The sequence below is a fragment of the Manis pentadactyla genome, chromosome 2, assembly GCF_030020395.1.
Source record: "Manis pentadactyla isolate mManPen7 chromosome 2, mManPen7.hap1, whole genome shotgun sequence".
Lineage (NCBI taxonomy): Eukaryota > Metazoa > Chordata > Mammalia > Pholidota > Manidae > Manis > Manis pentadactyla.
In genome coordinates, this window is record NC_080020.1 from 16,835,877 (window position 1) to 16,857,597 (window position 21,721).

Genomic DNA, 21,721 nt, shown 5'->3' on the forward strand with positions numbered 1-21,721 from the left:
GATCAAAATTTGGTTATTTTTGCATTATGAGACTCCAAATTTTATTTAAAGTCTTGTTTTAGCTGGCTTTCTTGACACCACTCTGGCAGAAGAAGGGGCACCACCTCATTAACACCGAATAAAGAAGCCCACCTTCCCCACATGGCCTCCTTTGACAAGGAGGGAGTGAGTCCTTGTTTATGCTGCATGGGATAGAGTTCCTGATTCCATCATGGTCCCTGCTGACACTACAGTGGGGTGGCCTTGTTACCACTGAGTGACGATAAAACTCCCAGTGTCTCTTCTGACCCCAACCCATAAGAGAGGAGTGCCCCATTACTGCTGGGGTGGGGTGGAATTCCAGGCTTCTCTTGTGCTGTCTGCTGACATCACAGAGTGGTGGGACTCATTAAAAGTTCTTTGGGGATTAAAGTTCTAGCTCCCTACTTAGTCTTCTGGGACAGTGGATGTCTCCTTGTAGCCTTGTGAGACTGGAAGTCTAGTTTCCCACTTGGCTTTTGCTGGCATGCATAGAGGTGGGGCCAGTATGTTTCTATGGTATTTCACTAAAAGTTTTATGTCTTGATGACCAATCTCTTTCCTTGTCCTCTGGTTAGAGAAAGCAGGATTTTCGTAGGGCTTTTTATTTTTTTAATGCACCCACTGACATTTTCTCATTGCCTGCTTATTCAGCTCCAAGTCTGGGAGATGTGAGAGGCACTTACTGCCATGTTGTCCCTCAGGTGCACAAATCCCTCGCTGATTTGCCCTGGCCTTTTCACCTTTCTTCTCATATTCATTTTATATATAATTTATATATAATTTCCAGGGTTTCTATTTGTACTTAGTGGGAAGAACAGGGAAAAGGTATATTTACTCCATTTTCCCAGAAATGTAAGTCTCTGTCCTTTTTTTATTACAATAAAGTTGATAAATAACATTACGTTGGTTTCTGATGTATAACATAGTGACTGGATAGTTGCATACATTACTAGATGCTTCCCATAATGAGTGTAGTTACCCAATTACCATACCAAAATATTACAATATGATTGGTTAAATTCTCTATGTTGTACTTCCATTCCTATGTGTAACTTATTTTACAGTTTGCAGTTTGTGCCTTTTTACCCCCTTCACCCATTTCACCACTTCTCTATGGTAACCAATAGTCTGTTGTCTATATTCATGGGGTTCTTTTTTGTTTCATTTGTAGATTCTACATATAAGTGAAATCATATGGTATTTGTCCTTGTCTGCCTGGCTTATTTAGCATGATACCCCCTATACCTATGCTTGCTATAACAAATGGCAAGATTTCCTTCTTTTTTTATGGCTGAGAAATATTCCACTGTGTATATGTATGACACCTTCTTCATCCCTTCATCTATTGATGGGCATTTGGGTTGCTTCCATATCTTGGCTTTTGGAAATAATGCTGCAATGAAGGTGGATGTGCATATATCTTATAAATTAGTGATTTTGTTTTCTTCAAGTAAATTCCCAGTGGAATTGCTGGGTCCTTTGGTATTTCTACTGACAGTTTTTTGAGGAACCCCCATGCTGCTCTCCACAATGGCTCATCATTTTACATCTCCATCAGCAGTGTAGGAGGGTTCCCTTTTCTCCACATCCTCACCAACACTTGTTTCTTGTTTTGGATAGTGGCCATTCTGACTGGTGTGAGGTGATATCCCACTGTGGTTTTGATTTTCATTTCCATAATGATTAGTGATGTTGAGTATCTTTTCAGGTGTCTTTGTTGGCCATCTGTATGTCTTCTTTGGAAAAATGTCTGTTCAGGGCCTCTGCCCATTTTTAAATTGGAATATTTTTTTTTGGCATGGAGTTGTATGAGTTCTTTATAAATTTTGGATATTAGCCCCTTGTCAGATATATCATTTGCAAATACATTCTTCCAAATGGTAGGTTGCCTTATTGTTTTGTTGAGGGTTTTCTATTGCTATGCAGAAGTGTTTTCATTTGATGTAGTACCAGTTGTTTATTTTTGCTTTTGCTTCCCCTGCCTGTGGAGATGAATCCATAAAGAAGTTTCTCATGCTGATGTTCACAAGATTCTTGCCTATGTTTTCTTCTAGGAGTTTTTTGTTTTGTTTTGTTTTTAATTATTGAAGGGTAGTTGACACACAGTATTACATTACATTAGTTTCAGGTGTACAACATAGTGATTCAACATTTATATACATGACAATTCTAGGTAACAGCTATCACCATACCAAGATGTTACATCCCAGTTACTTATTATTTTACCATTGGAAGTGTATACTTTTTTTTTTTTTTTGTGAGGGCATCTCTCATATTTATTGATCAAATGGTTGTTAACAACAATAAAATTCTGTATAGGGGAGTCAATGCTCAATGCACAATCATTAATCCACCCCAAGGCTAATTTTCGTCAGTCTCCAATCTTCTGAGGTATAACAAACAAGTTCTTACATGGAAAACAAATTCTTACATAGTGAATAAGTTCTTACATGGTGAACAGTACAAGGGCAGCCATCACAGAAACCTTCGGTTTTGCTCATGCATTATGAACTATAAACAGTTCAAATATGAATACTCATTTGATTTTTATACTTGATTTATATGTGGATACCACATTTCTCTTTATTATTATTATTTTTAATAAAATGCTGAAGTGGTAGGTAGATACAAGATAAAGGTAGAAAACATAGTTTAGTGTTGTAAGAGAGCAAATGTAGATGATCAGGTGTGTGCCTGTAGACTATGTGTTAATCCAAGCGAGACAAGGGCAATAAAACATCCACATATGCAGAAGATTTCTCTCAGAACAGGGGGGTGAGGTTCTAAGCCTCACCTCTGTTGATCCCCAATTTCTAACCTGATGACCCCCCTGTGACTGTGGCTGTCTTAGGTTGTTCCTCCCTTGAGGAATCTTACCCGTCTCTGGCTAACCAGTCATCTTCCGGGGCCATACAGGGAAATGTAAAGTTGAAAGTGAGAGAGAAGCCTTATTGTTTGAACTGGTTAGCTTTTTATTTCTTTGCATATTTATGCCCTGTAGCTTCTATGCCCAGCATTTGTCTTGAGGTATCTTTACCACTTGGAAGAATTATGATACTCGGTAAATTTGATATGAGGCACGAATTCTATTTAAGGGTTGTAATTAGGAAGGAAGAAGAAAAGCTATAGAAGTAGCAGGTAGAAGAAAACACGGGAAGATTGATTATTTCTTTGACATATCTTCTTGTAGAGTAACTTCAGCATGTATAGGTTTTAAGCTACAACTTAAATTGCGCACACACATTAACATAATAGGAGTATAGTTACATAACCAAAGCATACCTGTAATTACCAGCCATCTCCAGTGAAACCAAGAAAACCAGTTAGGCACCTTAGGCATTTGTGAAAACTTATCTATGATATGGTGGATATTGTCCAACTGAACTTGAACAGTCTGAGAGAAATCAGACAAATTAAAACAACCCATTCCTGGGGAATGGTCACATCCCTTATGTTCTTTTAACAGTAAATAGTCTGTAGTTGTAAGATTTTGGAGTGCTACAATTTGCACTTCTCCTAATTCTTGATTGAGTTACAACAGTATAGATCCAGTCCAATTTGTTGTTTTACTGTACGCACAGGCCAGCTTAGATACCTCCTTCCTCATTCCCATGGCAAGTCCAGGAACTGGTGGGAGGAGTGCATCTACAGCTGTAGCAGTGCGTGGATCTTTGTTGGGGTTTTTTGATGATCATCTTCTGGCATGAGTCTTCCCGAGAGTGCTGATGTTGGAAGTTCTTTTTCATACCGTATCTTAGTTCATTTTCGGGGTACCCAATTAGACTTTGATCCTCTGTATAAACACAAACAGACCCTTTGCCTACAATTTTATATGCCCTTCATACACTTGTGTAGAACTCATTGGAGGTTACCACACAGGAACTGCCTTTTTTTTTTTTTGGTATCACTAATCTACACTTACATGACAAATATTATGTTTACTAGGCTCTCCCCTATACCAGGTCTCCCCTATAAACCCCTTTACAGTCACTGTCCATCAGCATAGCAAAATGTTGTAGAATCACTACTTGCCTTCTCTGTGTTGTACAGCCCTCCCTTTTCTCCTACCCCCCTGCTTGCTAATCTTAATAGCCCCCTACATCTCCCCCCCGTATCCCTCCCTACCCACCCATCCTCCCCAGTCCCTTTCCCTTTGGTACCTGTTAGTCCATTCTTGAGTTCTGTGATTCTGCTGCTGTTTTGTTCCTGCAGTTTTTCCTTTGTTCTTATATTCCACAGATAAGTGAAATCATTTGGTATTTCTCTTTCTCCGCTTGGCTTGTTTCACTGAGCATAATACCCTCCAGCTCCATCCATGTTGCTGCAAATGGTTGGATTTTCCCTTTTCTTATGGCTGAGTAGTATTCCATTGTGTATATGTATCACATCTTCTCTATCCATTCATCTATCAATGGACATTTACATTGCTTCCAATTCTTGGCTATTGTAAATAGTGCTGCGATAAACATAGGGGTGCACTGATCTTTCTCATACTTGATTGCTGCATTCTTAGGGTAAATTCCTAGGAGTGCAATTCCTGGGTCAAATGGTAGGTCTGTTTTGAGCATTTTGATGTACCTCCATACTGCTTTCCACAATGGTTGAACAAGTTTACATTCCCACCAGCAGTGTAGGAGGGTTCCCCTTTCTCCACAGCCTCCCCAACATTTGTTGTTGTTTGTCTTTTGGATGGCAGCCATCCTTACTGGTGTGAGGTGATACCTCATTGTAGTTTTAATTTGCATGTCTCTGATAATTAGCGATGTGGAGCATCTTTTCATGTGTCTGTTGGCCATCTGTATTTCTTTCTTGGAGAACTGTCTGTTCAGTTCCTCTGCCCATTTTTTAATTGGGTTATTTGTTTTTTGTTTGTTGAGGCGTGTGAGATCTTTATATATTCTGGACATCAAGCCTTTATCGGATGTGTCTTTTTCAAATATATTCTCCCACACTGTAGGGTTCCTTTCTGTTCTATTGATGGTGTCTTTTGCTGTACAGAAGCTTTTCAGCTTAATATAGTCCCACTTATTCATTTTTGCTGTTGTTTTCCTTGCCCGGGGAGATATGTTCAAGAAGAGGTCACTCATGTTTATATCTAAGAGGTTTCTGCCTATGTTTTCTTCCAAGAGTTTAATGGTTTCATGACTTACATTCAGGTCTTTGATCCATTTTGAGTTTACTTTTGTATATGGGGTTAGACAATGGTCCAGTTTCATTCTCCTACATGTAGCTGTCCAGTTTTGCCAGCACCATCTGTTGAAGAGACTGTCATTTCACCATTGTATGTCCATGGCTCCTTTATCAAATATTAATTGACCATATATGTCTGGGTTAATGTCTGGATTCTCTAGTCTGTTCCATTGGTCTGTGGCTCTGCTCTTGTGCCAGTACCAAATTGTCTTGATTACTATGGCTTTATAGTAGAGCTTGAAGTTGGGGAGTGAGATCCCCCCTACTTTATTCTTCTTTCTCACGATTGCTTTGGCTATTCGGGGTCTTTGGTGTTTCCATATGAATTTTTGAATTATTTGTTCCAGTTCATTGAAGAATGTTGCTGGTAGTTTCATAGGGATTGCATCAAATCTGTATATTGCTTTGGGCAGGATGGCCATTTTGACGATATTAATTCTTCCTAGCCACCAGCATGGGATGAGTTTCCATCTGTTAGTGTCCCCTTTAATTTATTTTAAGAGTGATTTGTAGTTTTCAGAGTATAAGTATTTCACTTCCTTGGTTAGGTTTATTCCTAGGTATTTAATTTTTTTTGATGCAATTGTGAATGGAGTTGTTTTCCTGATATCTCTTTCTGTTGGTTCATTGTTAGCGCATAGGAAAGCCACAGATTTCTGTGTGTTGATTTTGTATCCTGCAACTTTGCTGTATTCCGATATCAGTTCTAGTAGTTTTGGGGTGGAGTCTGTAGGGTTTTTTATGTACAGTATCATGTCATCTGCAAATAGTGATAGTTTAACTTCTTCTTTACCAATCTGGACTCCTTGTATTTCTTTGTTTTGTCTGATTGCCGTGGCTAGGACCTCCAGTCCTATGTTAAATAACAGTGGAGAGAGTGGGCATCCCTGTCTAGTTCCCGATCTCAGAGGAAATGCTTTCAGCTTCTGGCTGTTCAATGTAATGTTGGCTGTGGGTTTATCATAGATGGCCTTTATTATGTTGAGGTACTTGCCCTCTATTCCCATTTTGCTGAGAGTTTTTATCATGAATGGATGTTGAACTTTGTCAAATGCTTTTTCAGCATCTATGGAGATGATCATGTGGTTTCTGTCCTTCTTTTTGTTGATGTGGTGGATGATGTTGATGGACTTTCGAATGTTGTACCATCCTTGCATTCCTGGGATGAATCCCACTTGGTCATGGTGTATGATCCATTTGATGTAGTTTTGAATTCGGTTTGCTAATATTTTGTTGAGTATTTTTGCATCTACGTTCATCAGGGATATTGGTCTGTAGTTTTCTTTTTTGGTGGGGTCTTTGCCTGGTTTTGGTATTAGGGTGATGTTAGCTTCATAGAATGAGTTTGGGAGTATCCCCTCCTCCTCTATTTTTTGGAAAACTCTAAGGAGAATGGGTATTATGTCTTCCCTGTATGTGTGATAAAATTTCAAGGTAAATCCATCTGGCCCGTGGGTTTTGTTCTTTGGTAGTTTTTTGATTACCGCTTCAATTTCGTTGCTGGTAGTTGTTCTGTTTAGATTTTCTGTTTCTTTCTGGGTCAGTCATGGAAGGTTGTATTTTTCTAGGAAGTTGTCCATTTCTCCTAGGTTTTCCAGCTTGTTAGCATATAGGTTTTCATAGTATTCTCTAATTATTCTTTGTATTTCTGTGGGGTCCGTCGTGATTTTTCCTTTCTCGTATCTGATAATGTTGATTTGTATTGACTCTCTTTTCTTCTTAATAAGTCTGGCTAGAGGCTTATCTATTTTGTTCATTTTATTGAAGAACCAGCTCTTGGTTTCATTGATTTTTGCTATTGTTTTATTCTTCTCAATTTTATTTATTTCTTCTCTGATCTTTATTATGTCCCTCCTTCAAATGACCTTAGGCCTCATTTGTTCTTCTTTTTCCAATTTCGATAATTGTGACATTAGACCATTCATTTGGGCTTGTTCTTCCTTTTTTAAATATGCTTGGATTGCTATATACTTTCCTCTTAAGACTGCTTTTGCTGCATCCCACAGAAGTTGGGGCTTAGTGTTGTTGTTGTCATTTGTTTCCATATATTGCTGGATCTCCATTTTGATTTGGTCATTGATCCATTGATTATTTAGGAGCGTGTTGTTAAGCCTCCATGTGTTTGTGAGCCTCTTTGCTTTCTTTGTAGAGTTTATTTCTAGTTTTATGCCTTGGTGTTCTGAAAAGTTGGTTGGTAGGATTTCAATCTTTTGGAATTTTCTGAGGCTCTTTTTGTGGCCTAGTATGTGGTCTATTCTGGAGAATGTTCCATGTGCACTTGAGAAGAATGTATATCCTGTTGCTTTTGGATGTAGACTTCTATAGATGTCTATTAGGTCCATCTGCTCTACTGTGTTGTTCAGTGCTTCCATGTCCTTACTTATTTTCTGCCCAGTGGATCTATCCTTTGCGGTGAGTGGTGTGTTGAAGTCTCCTAGAATGAATGCATTGCAGTCTATTTCCCCCTTTAGTTCTGTTAGTATTTGTTTCACATATGCTGGTGCTCCTGTGTTGGGTGCATATATATTTAGAATGGTTATATCCTCTTGTTGGACTGAGCCCTTTATCATTAAGTAGTGTCCTTCTTTATCTCTTGTTACTTTCTTTGTTTTGAAGTCTATTTTGTCTGATATTAGTACTGCAACCCCTGCTTTCTTCTCGCTGTTGTTTGCTTGAAATATGTTTTTCCATCCCTTGACTTTTAGTCTGTACATGTCTTTGGGTTTGAGGTGAGTTTCTTGTAAGCAGCATATAGATGGGTCTTGCTTTTTTATCCATTCTATTACTCTATGTCTTTTGATTGGTGCGTTCAGCCCATTAACATTTAGGGTGACTATTGAAAGATATGTACTTATTGTCATTGCAGCCTTTAAATTCGTGGTTACCAAAGGTTCAAGGTTAGCCTCTTTAGTATCTTACTGCCTAACTTAGCTCGCTTATTGAGCTGTTATATACACTGTCTGGAGATTCTTTTCTTCTCTCCCTTCTTATTCCTCCTCCTCGATACTTCATATGTTGGGTGTTCTGTGCTGTGCTCTTTCTAGGAGTGCTCCCATCTAGAGCTTTCCCTGTAAGATGTTCTGTAGAGGTGGTTTGTGGGAAGCAAATTCCCTCAGCTTTTGTTTGTCTGGGAATTGTTTAATCCCACCGTCATATTTGAATGATAGTCGTGCTGGATACAGTATCCTTGGTTCAAGGCCCTTCTGTTTCATTGTATTAAATATATCATGCCATTCTCTTCTGGCCTGTAGGGTTTCTGTCGAGAAGTCTGATGTTAGCCTGATGGGTTTTCCTTTATAGGTGACCTTTTTCTCTCTAGCTGCCTTTAGAACTCTTTCTTTGTCCTTGATCTTTGCCATTTTAATTATTATGTGTCTTGGTGTTGTCCTCCTTGGATCCTTTCTGTTGGGGGTTCTGTGTATTTCTGTGGTCTGTTCGATTATTTCCTCCCCCAGTTTGGGGAAGTTTTCAGCAATTATTTCTTCTAAGACACTTTCCATCTCTTTTCCTCTCTCTTCTTCTTCTGGAACCCCTATAATACGGATATTGTTCCTTTTGGATTGGTCACACAGTTCTCTTAACATTGTTTCATTCCTGGAGATCCTTTTATCTCTCTCTATGTCAGCTTCTATGCGTTCCTGTTCTCTGGTTTCAATTCCATCAGTGGCCTCTTGCATCCTATCCATTCTGCTTATAAACCCTTCCAGAGTTTGTTTCATTTCTGCAATCTCCTTTCTGACATCTGTGATCTCCCTCCGGACTTCATCCCATTTCTCTTGCGTCTTTCTCTGCATCTCTGTCAGCATGTTTATGATTCTTATTTTGAATTCTTTTTCGGGAAGACTGGTTAGGTCTGTCTCCTTCTCTGGTGTTGTCTCTGTGATCTTTGTCTGCCTGTAGCTTTGCCTTTTCATGGTGATAGGAATAGTTTGCAGAGCTGGGACGAGTGACGGCTGGAAGAACTTCCCTTCTTGTTGGTTTGTGGCCCTCCTCTCCTGGGAGAACAGCGACCTCTAGTGGCTTGTGCTGGGCAGCTGCGCGCAGGCAGGGTTTCTGCTTCCTGCCCGGCTGCTATGGAGTTAATCTCTGCTGTTGCTGTGGGCATGGCCTGGCTCGGGCCTCTGCTCCAAAGTGGTGGAGTCCCGTTGGAGGGGGAGTGGCCTGGAGGCTATTTATCTCCGTAAGGGGCCTCCGTGCTCCCTGCAGCCCAGGGGTTAGGGTGCCCAGAGATCCCCGCCTTCCCTACCTCTGGATTAAGTGTCCCGCCCTGTCCCTTTAAGACTTCCAAAAAGCACCCATCAAAACAATACAACCACCAGAAAAAAAAAAAAATTTCTTTTTTAATTAAATAAAAAGAAAAGGTGGCCGCTCGTTTTTCTTTATTCTCCAGCGCCAACCTCAGGCATCTGCTCACCGGTCTTGCTGCCCTCTTTCCCTAGTATTGGGGTCTCTGTCCCTGTAAGACTTCCAAAAAGCACTCGCCAAAACAAAACAGCAAAAGGAAAAAAAAAAAAGGTCGCTCGCTTTTCTGGTGTCCTCTGGCGCCAGGCCACTGGTACCCGCTCACTGTTCTTGCTGCCCTGTTTCCCTAGTATTGGGTGCCCTATCCCTTTTTAGAGTTCCAAAAAGCGCTCGCCAAAACAAAACAGCAAAAAAAATAAATAAATAAATGGTCTCTTGCTTTTCTTGTTTTTCTGGTGTCCTCCGGCACCCGGCCTCCAGTTCCCGCTCACTGTTCTTGCTGCCCTGTTTTCCTAGTATCGAGGGCCCTGCACTCTGGCCCGGATGGCTGGGGCTGGGTGTTCGGCAGCCCTGTGCTCCGTCTCCCTCCCGCTCTGCCTACTCTTCTCCCGCCAGGAGTTGGGGGGATGGGCGCTTGGCTCCCGCCGGGCCGGGGCTTGTATCTTACCCCCTTTGCGAGGCACTGGGTTCTCTCAGGTGTAGATGTGGTCTGGATATTGTCCTGTGTCCTCTGGTCTTTATTCTAGGAAGGGTTGTCTTTGTTATATTTTCATAGATATATGTGGTTTTGGGAGGAGATTTCCGCTGCTCTACTCACGCCGCCATCTTCCGCCCCTCCTGTCTTCTAGGAGTTTTATGGGTTCCTGTATTACATTTAGATCCTTAATTCATTTAGAGTTTACTTTTGTGTATGGTGTAAGAAAATGATCTAGTTTCATTCTCTTGTAGCTGTCCAGCTTTCTCAACACCATTTATTGAAGATACTGTCTTTCCCCCAATATATTCGTGGTTCATTTGTAATATATTAACTGACCACATATGAGCCAGTTTACTGCTGGGCTCTCTATTCTGCTCCATTGATCTATATGTCTGTTCTTGTGCCAGTACAACACTGCTTTAATTGCTGTAGTTTTTTAGTAGAGCCTTAAGTCAGGGAGTGTGATACTTCTTCTTTTCCAAGACTGCTTTGTCTATTTGGGAGTCTCTTATGGTTTCATATAAATTTTAGGATTATTTGCTTCAGTTCATTTAAAAACAGAATTGGTATTTTGATAGGAATTGCACTGAATCTGTAAATTGCTTTGGGCAGGATGGCCATTTTGACAATATTAATTTTTCCTATCCATTAGCATGGGATAGATTTCCATTTATTTTTGTATTCTTCAACTTCTTTAATCAGTGTCTTAATAGTTTTCAGAACACAGGTCTTTCACCTCCTTGGTACAGTTTATTTCTAGGCATTTTATTCTTTTTGATGCACTGTAAATGGAATTGTTTTCTTGATTTAGCTTTTGCTAGTTCTTTGTTATTATATAGGAATTCAAGAGATTTCTGTGTACTGATATTGCATCCCCAAGTTTACTGAATCCATTTACAGGTTTAAATAGTTTTTTGATGGAGTCTTTAGAGTGTTCTATATATAGTATCATGTCATCTGCAAATACTGATAATTTTACTCCTTCCTTAACAATTTGGATCCTTTTACTTCTTGTGTGATTGCCATGACTAGGACTTCCAGTACTATGTTGAATAAAGATGGTGAGTGGGCATTCTTTTCTTGTTCCTAATTTTAAAGGAAAAGCTTTCCGCTTTTACCACTGAGTATGGTGTTGACTATGGGTTTGCTGTATGTGGCCTTTATTATGTTGAGGTATGTTGTCTCTACACCCACTTTATTTAGAGTATTTATCATGAATGGATGTTGAATGTTGTCAAATGCTTTTTTAGCATCTATCATCATATGGTTTTTATCCTTCCAGTTGTTAATGTGGTGTATCATAATGATTGATTTGGGGACAGTGTATGTACCATCCTTGCATCTCTGGAATAAGTCCTACTTGGTAATGATGAATGATCCTCTTGATGTATTTTTGAATTCAGTTTGCTAATATTTGTTGAGTATTTTTGCATATGTGTTCATTAGGGATATTGGTCTGTATTTTTTTTGTAGCATCTTTGTCTGGTTAAGTATTAGAGTAATACTGGCTTTGTAAAATGAGTTTGGAAGTATTCCCTGTTATTCTGTTTTTTGGAATACTTAAAAAAGGATAGGCATTAGTTCATCATTAAATGTTTGTAGAATCCACCTATGAATCCATCTAGTCCTAGACTTTTGTTCCTTGGTAGTTTTTTTATTACGAATTAAATTTTGTTACTGGTAATCAGTGTGTCCAGATTTTGTTTCTTATTGGGTCAGTCTTGGAAGAGAGTACGATCCTAGAAACTATTTTCATTTCTTCTGGGCTGTCCAATTTATTCACATATAATTTTTCACAGAATTCTCTTATAATCTTTGAATTTCTGTGCTATTGGTTGTAACTTTTTTCATGTCTTATTTTGTTTGTGTCTTTTCTTGGTAAATCTGGCTAGGGGGTTGTCTATTTGGTTTATCTTCTCAAAGAACTGGGTGTTGGTATCATTGATTTTTTTTCCTATTGTTTTCTTATTCTCTATTTCTGTCTTTTATTATGTCCCTCTTTCTACTAACTTTGGATTTTGTTTGTTATTTTTCTAATTTCTTTAATTGTGAGTTTAGATTACTTGGGATTGTTCTTGTTTCTTGAGGTAGGCCTGTATTTGTATTACTATGTATTTCCCTCTTAGAACTGCTTTTGCTGCATCGCACATATTTTGAACTGTTGTGTTCATTTTCATTTGTCTCCATGTATTATTTGATTTTGTCTTTGTTTTGCTCATTGATCCACTGATTATTCAGAAGTGTTGTTAAGCCTCCATGTGTTTGTGGACTTTTTTGTTTTCTTTATGTATATGATTTCTAGTATCATACCATTGTAATATGAAAAGATGTTTGATACAATTTTATTGTTTTTTAATTTACTGAGGCTCTTTTTGTGTCCTGATATGTGATATGTTATGGAGAATGTTCCATGTGCACTTGAGAAAAATGTGTATCCTGCTGCTTTTGGGTGGAATGTTCTGTATGTATATGTTAAGTCCATCTGGTCTAATGTGTCATTCAATGCCTCTATTTCTTTTATTTTCTGTCTGGATGATCTATCCATTGATGTAAGTGGGTGTTAAAATCCCCTACCATGATTGTGTTGCTGTCAATTTCTCCCTTTAGGTCTCTTAGTATTTGGTTTATATATTTAGGTGCTCCTATGTTGGATGCATAGTTATTCATGACTATTCCATCTTGTTGTAATGATTCCTTTATCATTATGTAATGTCCTGCTTTGTTTCTTATTACTTTCTTTGTTTAGAATTCTATTTTGTCTGATGTAAGTATTGCAATTCCAGACTTTTTAAAATCCCTATTTGTATGGTATAGCTTTTTGCATCCCTTCAGTTTCAGTCTGTGTGAGTCCTTCGTCTGAAGTGAGTCTCTGGTACTTAGCAAATGGGTAGAATAGGTCTTGTTTTTTTTATCCAGTCACCCTATGTCTCTTGATTGGAGCATTTCGGCCATTTACAGTTAAGGTAATTATAAATATGTATGCACTTACTGCCATTTTGTTAAATGCCTCCTGGACGTTTGTGTTGTTCTTTTCTGATTCTTTGTTCCTCTTTTCCTCTCTTCTCTTGTGTTATGACTTTCTTTAGTGTTGCACTTGGGTTCCCTTTTCTTTTTTGTGTATGTATTCTACATTTTTGGTTTGCGGTTAACATGGGGTTCTTATATAACACCCTATGACTATAAAAATCTATAATAAGCTGATGGTCACTTATGTTTTAATGTATTCTAATAGCACTACATTTCTTACTGTCCCCCTCCTATTTGATGTATATATCTTCTTTTTATACCTTTCATTAAGTGATTTCCTTAACTAATTTCTAGATGTAATTGCTTTTGTTATTTTTGTCTTTCTGACCTTCAGAGTGGCTTTCAAGTAATTGATATACCTCCTCTGCTATGTTTGCTTTACCAGGGGAAATTTTTCCCCTTCATAAATTTCTTGCTTCTATTAAGGGTCTTTTCTTTTTCTCTTAAGCAAGTCCTTTTAACATTCCTTATAAGGCTGGTTTAGTAGTGATGAGCTCAACTTATGTTTATCTGTGAAGCTCTTTATCTCTCCTTCAGTTCTGAATGATAACCTTGCTGGGTATTCTTGGTTGGAGGTCTTTGTCTGTTCAGCACTTTGAATAACTCATGCCATCCCCTTCTGGCCTGTAGAGTTTCTGCAGAAAAATCAGCTAATAACATTTTGGGGATTCCCTTATACATAATACCTTACTTTTCTCTTGCTGCTCTTAAGATTCTTTGTCTTTCATCTTTGACATTTTGATTATGATATGTCTTGGTATGGACCTTCTTGGGTTCATTGCTTGGAGCTCTGTGTTTCCTGGACCTAGTAGACTGTTTCCTTCCTCAGATTAGTTAGGGAAATTTTCAGCATTATCTCTTAAAATAAATTTTCTACTCCTTTTTCTCTTCTCCATATGGGACTCCTATAATGTGGAAGTTAGGATATTTGATGTTGTCGCAGAGCTCTCTTATTTCTACCCTCATTTCTTTTAAGACTCCCTTCTGTTGTTCAGCTTGACTGCTTTCTATTGCTCTATCTTCCAAGTCACTGATCCATTATGCATCTAGTTAGGTGTTCATTACTTCCACAGTATGTTTTATTTCATCTATTGAATTCAACATCTCTGACTGGTACTTTTTTTTTTCATTTTGCTATCATTAATCTACAATTACATAAAGAACATTATGTTTACTAGGCTCCCACCTTCACCAAGTCCCCCCAACAAACCCCAATACAGTCACTGTCCATCAGCATAGTAAGATGCTGTAGAATCACTACGTGTCTTCTCTGTGTTGCACAGCCCTCCCTGTGCCTCTCCCTACATTATACATGCTAATTTTAATGCCCCCTTTCTTCCCCCCAACCCCTAATCACTCCCTTCCCACCCATCTTCCCCAGTCCCTTTCCCTTTGGTAACTGTTTGTCCACTCTTGGGTTCTGTGATTCTGCTGCTGTTTTGTTCCTTCGGTTTTTCTTGGTTCTTATACTCCACATATGAGTGAAATCATTTGATACTTGTCTTTCTCCACCTGGCTTATTTCACTGAGCAAAATACCCTCTAGCTGCATCCATGTTGTTGCAAATGGTAGGTAGGATTTGTTTTCTTCTTATGGCTGAATAATATTCCATTGTGTGTATGTACCACCTCTTCTTTATCCATTCATCTGCTGATGGACACTTAGGTTGCTCCCATTTCTTGGCTATTGTAAATAGTGCTGTGAAAAACATAGGGGTGCATCTGTCTTTTTCAAACTGGGATGCTGCATTCTTAGGGTAAATTCCTAGAAGTGGAATTCCTGGGTCAAATGGTATTTCTATTTTGAGCTTTTTGAGGAACCTCCATACTGTTTTCCACAATGGTTGAACTAATTTACATTCCCACCATCAGTGTAGGAGGGTTCCCCTTTCTCCACAACCTCGCCAGCATTTGTTGTTGTTTCTCTTTTGGATGGTGGTGATACTTACTGGTGTGAGGTGATATCTCAATGTGGTTTTAATTTGCATTTCTCTGATGACTAGAGATGTGGAGCATCTTTTCATGTCTGTTGGCCATCTGAATTTCTTCTTTGGAGAACTGTCTGTTTAGCTCCTCTGCCTATTTTTTAATTGGATTATTTGTTTTTTGTTTGTTGAGGTATGTGAGCTCTTTATATATTTTGGATGTCAAGCCTTTATCGGATATGTCATTTATGAATATATTCTCCCATACTGCAGGGTACCTTTTTGTTCTATTGATGGTGTCCTTTGCTGTACAGAAGCTTTTCAGCTTGATATAGTCCCACTTGTTCATTTTTCCTTTCGTTTCCCTTGCCTAGGGAAATATGTTCATGTAGAAGTTGCTCATGTTTATGTCCAAGATATTTTTGCCAATGTTTTTTTTTTCTAAGAGTTTTATGGTTTCATGACTTACATTCAGGTCTTTGATCCATTTTGAATTCATTTTTGTGTATGGGGTTAGACAGTGATCCAGTTTCATTCTCTTACATATAGCTGTCCAGTTTTGCCAGCACCATCTGTTGAAGAGACTGTCATTTCCCCATTGTATGTCCATGGCTCTTTTATCATACATTAATTGACCATATATGTTTAGATTAATCTCTGGAGTCTCTATTCTGTTCCACTGGTCTGTGGCTCTGTTCTTGTGCCAGTACCAAATTGTCTTGATTACTATGGCTTTGTAGTAGAGCTTGAAGTTGGAGAGCGAGATCCCACCCACTTTATTCTTCCTTCTCAGGATAGCTTTGACTATTTGGGGTCTTTGGAGTTTCCATATGAATTTTTGAACTTTTTGTTCCAGTTCGTTGGAGAATGCTGTTGGTAATTTGAGAGGGACTGCATCAAATCTGTATATTGCTTTGGGCAGGATGGCCATTTTGATGATATTAACTCTTCCTGGTCAAGAGCATGAGATGAGTTTCCATGTGTTAGTGTCCTCTTTAATTTCTCTTAAGAGTGTCTTATAGTTTTCAGGGTATAAGTTTTTCACTTCCTTGGTTAGGTTTATTCCTAAGTATTTTATTCTTTTTGATGCAACTGTGAATGGAATTGTTTTCCTGATTTCTCTTTCTATTGGTTCATTGTTAGTGTACAGGAAAGCCACGGATTTCTGTGTGTTAATTTTGTATCCTGCAACTTTGCTGTATTCCGATATGAGTTCTAGCAGTTTTGGAGTGGAGTCTTTAGTTTTTTATGTACAATATCATGTCATCTGCAAATAGTGATAGTTTAACTTCTTCTTTACCAATCTGGATTCCTTGTATTTCTTTGTTTTGTCTGATTGCCGTTGCTAGGACCTCCAGTACTATGCTAAATAACAGTGGGGAGAGTGGGCATCCCTGTCTTGTTCTCAATCTCAGAGGAAAAGCTTTCAGCTTCTCGCTGTTCAGTATGATGTTGGCTGCGGGTTTATCATATATGGCCTTTATTATGTTGAAGTACTTGCCCTCTATACCTTTTTTTTGAGAGTTTTTATCATGAATGGATGTTGAATTTTGTTGAATGCTTTTTCAGCATCTATGGAGATGATCATGTGGTTTTTGTCCTTCTTTTTGTTGATGTGGTGGATGATGTTGATGGATTTTCTAATGTTGTACCATCCTTGTATCCCTGGGATGAATCCCACTTGGTCATGGTATATGATCCTCTTGATGTAGTTTTGAATTCGGTTTGCTAATATTTTGTTGAGTATTTTTGCAGCTACGTTCATCAGGGATATTGGTCTGTAGTTTTCTTTTTTGGTGTGGTCTTTGCCTGGTTTTAGTATTAGGGTGATGCTGGCTTCATAGAATGAGTTTGGGAGTATTCCCTCCTCTTCCATTTTTTGGAAAACTTTAAGGAGAATGGGTATGATATCTTCTCTGTATGTCTGATAAACTACCGAGGTAAATCCATCTGGCCTGGGGGTTTTGTTCTTGGGTAGTTTGTTTATTACTGCTTCAATTTCTTTGCTGGTAATTGGTTTGTTTAGATTTTCTGTTTCTTTCTGGGTCAGTCTTGGAAGATTGTATTTTTCTAGGAAGTTGTCCATTTCTCCTAGGTTTTCCAGCTTGTTACCATATAGGTTTTCATAGTACTCTCTAATAATTCTTTGTATTTCTGTGGGGCCCGTCGTGATTTTTCCTTTCCCGTTTCTGATTCTTTTGATGTGTGTTGATTCTCTTTTTCTCTTAATAAGTCTGGCTAGAGGCTTATCTATTTTGTTTATTTTCTCAAAGGACCAGCTCTTGTTTTCATTGATTTTTTTCTGTTGTTTTATTCTTCTCAATTTTATTTGTTTTTTCTGTGATCTTTATTATGTCCCTCTGTCTGCTGATCTTAGCCCTCATTTGTTCTTCTTCTTCCAATTTCGATAATTGTGACGTTAGACTATTCATTTGGGATTGTTCTTCCTTCTTTAAATATGCCTGGATTGCTATATACTTTTCTCTTAAGACTGCTTTTGCTGCATCCTACAGAAGTTGGGGCTTTGTGTTGTTGTTGTCATTTGTTTCCATATATTGCTTGATCTCTATTTTAATTTGGTTATTGATTCATTGATTATTTAGGAGCATGTTGTTAATCCTCCTTGTGTTTGTGGGCCTTTTTGCTTTCTTTGTATAATTTAGTTCTAGTTTTATACCTTTGTGGTCTGAAAAGTTGGTTGGTAGAATTTCAATCTTTTTGAATTTACTGTGGCTCTTTTTGTGGCCTAGTATGTGGTCTATTCTGGAGAATGTTCCATGTGCACTTGAAAAAATCTGTATCCTGTTGCTTTTGGATGTAGAGTTCTATAGATTTCTATTAGGTCCATCTGTTCCAGTGTGTTCTTCAGTGCCTCTGTGTCCTTGCTTATTTTCTGTCTGGTGGATCTGTCCTTTGGAGTGAGTGGTGTGTTGAAGTCTCCTAAAATGAATGCATTGCATTCTATTTCCTCCTTTAGTTCTGTTAGTATTTGTTTCACATATGATGGTGCTCCTGTGTTCAGTGCATATATATTTAGAATGGTTATATCCTCTTGTTGGACTGAGCCCTTTATCATTATGTAATGCCCTTCTTTATCTCTTGTTACTGTCTTTGTTTTTAAGTCTGTTTTGTCTGACACTAGTACTGCAACATCTGCATTTTTCTCCCTGTTGTTTGCATGAAATATCTTTTACCATCCCTTGAATTTTAGTCTGTGCATGTCTTTGGGTTTAAAGTGAGTCTCTTGTAGGCAGCATATAGATGGGTCTTGTTTTTTTATCTATTCGGTGACTCTATGTCTTTTGATTGGTGCATTCAGTACATTTACATTTAGGGTGATTATCGATAGGTATGTACTTATTGCCCTTGCAGGCTTTAGATTTGTGGTTACCAAAGGTTCAAGGTTAATTTCCTTACTATCTAAGAGTCTAATTTAACTCAGTATGCTGTTACAAACACAGTCTAAAGGTTCTTTTCTCTTTCTCCTCCTTTTTCTTCCTCCTCCATTCTTTATATATTAGGTATCATATTCTGTACTTTTTGTCTATCCTTTGATTGACTTTGGGGATAATTTAACTTTGCATTTGCTTAGTAATTAGCTGTTCTACTTTCTTTACTGTGGTTTTATTACCTCTGGTGACAGCTATTCAACCTTCCATCTATAGCAGTCCCTCCAAAATAGACTGTAGAGATGGTTTGTGGCTGGTAAATTCTCTCCGCGTTTGCTTATCTGGAAATTGTTTAATCCCTCCTTCAAATTTAAATGATAATCTTGCTGGATAAAGCAATCTTGGTTCCAGGCCCTTCTGCTTCATGGCATTAAATACATCATGCCACTCCTTCTGGCCTGTAAGGTTCCTGCTGAGAAGTCTGATGTTAGCCTGATGGGCTTTCCTTTGTATGTGATCTTATTTCTGTCTCTGGCTGCTTTTAACAGTTTGTCCTTATCCTTGATCTTTTCCATTTTAATTACTACGTGTCTTGGTGTTTGTCTTCTTTGGGTCCCTTGTGTTGGGAGACCTGTGGATCTCCATGGCCTGAGAGAGTATCTCCTTCCCCAGATTGAGGAAGTTTTTAGCAATTACCTCCTCAAAGACACTTTCTATCCCTTTCTTTCTCTCTCTTCTTCTTCTGGTATCCCTATAATGCGAATATTGTTCTGTTTGGATTGGTCACACAGTTCTCGCAATATTCTTTTATTCTTAGAGATCCTTTTTTCTCTGTGTCTCAGCTTCTTTGTATTCCTCTTCTCTAGTTTCTATTTCATTTATCGTCTCCTCCACCATATCCAACCTGCTTTTAATACCCTCCATTCTGCTCTTCTATGATTGGATCTCCGACCTGAGTTCATTCCTGAGTTCTTGGATGTCTTTCCGTACCTCCATTAGCATGTTGATGATTTTTATTCTGAACTCCCTTTCAGGAAGAATTATGAGGTCCATATCATTTAAATCTTTCTCTGGAGTTGTATTAATAATTTTACTCTGGACCAGGTTTCTTTGGCATTTTATATTTGTATATGGCGCTCTCTAGTGTCCAGAAGCTCTATTCTGGAGCTGCTCAGCCCCTGAAGCAATGTCGGGGGTCGCAGGGGAGCAGTATTGGTGCCTGGGGGGAGGAGAGAGCTGTTCCCCGCCTCCTGGCTGGTGTGCCTATCTCCACTGCCTGAACCAGTGGGCCAGGCACACAGGTATAAGCTTTTGTCTCAGAGCAGCCGGATATGGATCCCTGCTTTCCACAAGCGGCCAGAATCCCAGTCTCCCCAGGAACTCTGCCTGTCTCAGCTTTCCAACTCCATAATCAGAAGAGTATGATGAAAGCACCATGAAATGTAGGTTTGTGCTCCCAGAGCAGATCTCCAGAGCTAGGTATTATGCAGTTCCAAGCCTTCCACTCCCTCCCTGCTCCGTTTCTCTTCCTCCCGCAGGTGAGCTGGGGTGGGGGAGGGGCTCAGGTCCCGCGGAGCCACAGCTCTGGTATGTTACCCCATTCGCTGAGGTCTGCTCTTCTCTCCAGGTGTGTGCAGTCTGGCGCCGTCCTCTTTCCTGTTGCTCTCTCAGGATTAGTTGCACCAACTATATTTTCTAATTGTATCCAGTTTTAGGAGGAAGCCTCTGTCTCTCCTCTCACGCTGCCATCTTTAATCCAATGACTGGTTCTTTTTTAGATGTCTATCTCTTTGTTGAGGTTCACTTTGAGCTCTGTATTGTTTTCTCAAGTCTAGTGAGGATCTTTGCAACGATTGCTTTAAACTCTATCAGGTAGATTGGTTACCTGCTTCATTTAGCTTTTTCTCTGATTTTTTCTTGTTCTGTCATTTTAAGCATATTCTTCTGTCTCTTCATTGTGTATGTCTTTTTGTGCTTAGTTCTACAAATTAATTGGAAAAGCTCACTCTCCCAGTCTTGAAGGACTGGCCTCATGTAAGAGAATCCCCTGTGTAGACTGCATGTGCCTCATGGTTTTGTCAAGCTGGAGGCCAAGTGTGAGACAGGGTTTTCCTGGTGCTGGACTCCCAGGATATGGTCCCAGGGGCCTGTCTTGGGTGGACACCTGTTGAGTTCTGTGCTGGCAGGGTAAGGGTGTTGGGCCAGCAGCAGATCAGGGACACACTCTAGGTAACTCCCAGTGGCACCTGCTCAATCCCCTGTGCCTCCTCACCTGAATGCAATGTGCACTCTGGGATGACTGGAATCAATCCAGGGAATTCCTGGGTTGGGTGCCTACCAGGTCTTGTTGACAGCATGGAGTCAGGCTCTGTGCATGTTCCCCTTCAGTTCCTAAGCCTTCTGGACTCCTCCCAAGAAGTCCCACACAGGTGCTCATGGACTCTGCTGGTGGCTGGAATAAGGCACCATGTGTATACATGCTTCCCTGTGACCCCTGCACACTCTGGGCTACTCCTGGGAATTCCTGTGTCAGCACTCTGTGGTCCTGTTGGTGTCTGGGATAAGGCACTATGTGTGTGTGCTTCAGGCTGCTCTGGGGAACTCTTATGTCAGCATCCTTCCAATGGTGACTTGGGGTAAGGTTCGACATGCACATTCCCCACTTGCTCTGGGAAGTTGCCCTGATGGCACCAGCCCACAGATTTGTGCATTCTCCCCGTGAGCTGGGGAACTTCTGGGCTAGTGGATAAAAGTAGGCAACAAGACAGACTGCTGGATCTTTCCAAAATCCTGCTCTCAGCTGCACTAAGATGTGCAGGAGGCAAAAAATGGTTCTGGTTGGTTCCTCCAATCCTGTATTGCCTCTAATGGTTTCCTTGCCAAGTGATGGTTGTTTAGTTCTGAAAATTAGGTTTTTCACTTACGGTCTAGTTGCATTTTAAATCTAAGCCACAGGCTTTGTTCCTGTACCTCAGGGCAAGGAGTCCATGCCTGACTGTCCCAGCCATATCCCTCTCTCTCCCCTCTGCCAGTGGCTGTGCTGGGTTGGGGTTCCCACAGTTACCATGTCTCTTCTTCTCTTGCCATTTTGGGCTTTTTCAAATTTGATTTTTCTGTTCCTTGTTGTATAGAAAGTGTTCACTTCAGTCTTCGATCTTCTTCAGGGTGAGATTCTCTCTATGTAGGGTAGAATTGGTGTGTAGGTGGCAGAAGGTGGATTCAGGCTTTCTC

At 39.5% G+C, this 21,721-nt stretch overlaps 1 protein-coding gene across 5 annotated transcripts in view; it reads right to left on the bottom strand.

Moving 5' to 3' along the window:
* Positions 1 to 21,721, bottom strand: part of IFT88 (intraflagellar transport 88) — a 188,826-nt gene that overhangs the window by 131,207 nt on the left and 35,898 nt on the right. The gene's annotated exons all lie outside the window — the stretch shown is intronic.